The sequence below is a fragment of the Sminthopsis crassicaudata genome, chromosome 3, assembly GCF_048593235.1.
Source record: "Sminthopsis crassicaudata isolate SCR6 chromosome 3, ASM4859323v1, whole genome shotgun sequence".
Classification (NCBI taxonomy): domain Eukaryota; kingdom Metazoa; phylum Chordata; class Mammalia; order Dasyuromorphia; family Dasyuridae; genus Sminthopsis; species Sminthopsis crassicaudata.
The window spans coordinates 503265179-503266903 of record NC_133619.1 but is presented as its reverse complement, the minus strand read 5'-3'; the positions used below and the strand labels follow the sequence as shown (position 1 = coordinate 503266903).

The following is a 1725-nucleotide window of genomic DNA, read 5'->3' as shown; positions in this document are numbered from 1 at the left end:
ATACTTGGTTTTTCAAGAGAAACTCCTCTTTCATAGGCTCTTTCATGAACAGTTCAATTGCCTAAGGCCAAATCACAAGTCTTCTCATGAAAATACTGTTTTCTCAAGAGTTTTTGTCAGTGCAATTTAAACATCCTTATTTCTTTTTTTTCTTTTCTTTTTTTTTTTTTTTTTTTTGCTAAGGCAATTGTGGTTAAGTGACTTGCCCAGGGTGATACAGCCAGGAAGTATTAAGTGTGAGACTAAATTTGAGTTTAGATCCTCCTGACTCCAGGGCTGGTGCTCTATCTACTGCACCAACTAGCTGCCCCAACATCCTTCATTCTTAGGTTATAAATGGGGGGTGAGGGGTTCAGCATTGGCAATATATAAGTGTAAAACACAGAGGATATTTTCCTCAGTCCATGGAGTAGACTGAAGGTGGCTGCAGATATACAAATATGGCAGAGCCATAACTGAGAATAACAGCAACAATGTATGATGTGCACCTGGTGAAGACTTCGTACCTACCCTCAGTGGAACAGATGCAGAGGATGCTCTTGATGATAAAGATGTAAGAACTTAGGATGCTCAGGGTCAGAACAAGTATGCTAAATGCACTGAAACATAAAATCAGCATTTCATTGAAATAAATACTGGAGCAAGAGAGGCTTAGGATGGGAAAGAGATCACAGAAGTAATGGTTGTGTACATTAGCCTTATAAAACAATGATCTCTGTACGAAGCTGTGTGGATAGTGGAACTAATAATCCCCAGAAAGTATACCCCCATTACAAGAAAAGAGCAAACTTGATAAGACATAATAACATTGTATAGCAAGGGACTGCAAATGGAAGTATATCTATCATATGCCATTTCTGCTAACATGTGGCATTTGGCAATAGCAAAAATGTGAAAGTAACAAAGCTGAATCATGCACTCAGGATAAGAGATGGTGTTTGTTTCTGACAAGAAGCCAATCTTGGTGTTAGAAGAATGACAAAGATCAGTGAAGGACAAGTTGCCAATTACATAGTACATGGGAGTGTGAAGATGTGAATTCAGTACAATTAACAGGATCAAACCCAAATTCCCCATTATATTGGTCACATAAATCACTAAGAAGAGAATGAAGATGGGGATTTGGAGATCCTGCTGGTGAGTTAACCAAGCAAGGATAAATTCAGTCACTGTGGAATGATTTTTTGCATTCATGATCTTCAGAGGTGAGATCTATCTGTAGATAGAAATAAGGGGTTAAGTCTATACCACACACAACATAAATCTCCTCACTCCTTCAGAATCAATCAGGACAGAAGAATAGTTTTATTGAAAGGTAGGTGAGATTTTGAATTCTGATTTTCCCCAAACGCAAAGGAGCAAGAATTGACTAATCATGCTTTGTCCAAGAAATATTAACCATGTTTCTGTAATGATTCAGCAATATGACACAGCTGATTTGACTATCTTGACCTATTAGTAAAGTTCACTCTAACACTCACTTTGCAGAAATCTGATTATTTGTAGTTGCTAATCCTCATTCTCTCAATCTTCTAGAGAGTGCCTTCACACAGGTCTCTAGACTTCTCATTCATGTTTTGCAAAATCAAATGCTAAATACTTTCTGCTGGAAGCACCTTGCCCATTCTTTTTACTTTTAGTCTGAAGATTGTATCAGGATTCCTGTGCATAGTCTGGAAAGTGAGTAAAGGAGAAATACATTCTTTATTTTCAAGGCCAGGTGAA

The 1725-nt window shown here is 37.7% G+C and overlaps 1 pseudogene; it reads right to left on the bottom strand.

The window, feature by feature from the left end:
- Positions 1 to 284: 284 nt before the first annotated feature.
- On the bottom strand, positions 285 to 1194 carry LOC141562261 (putative olfactory receptor 8G2; annotated as a pseudogene).
- Positions 1195 to 1725: the final 531 nt, after the last annotated feature.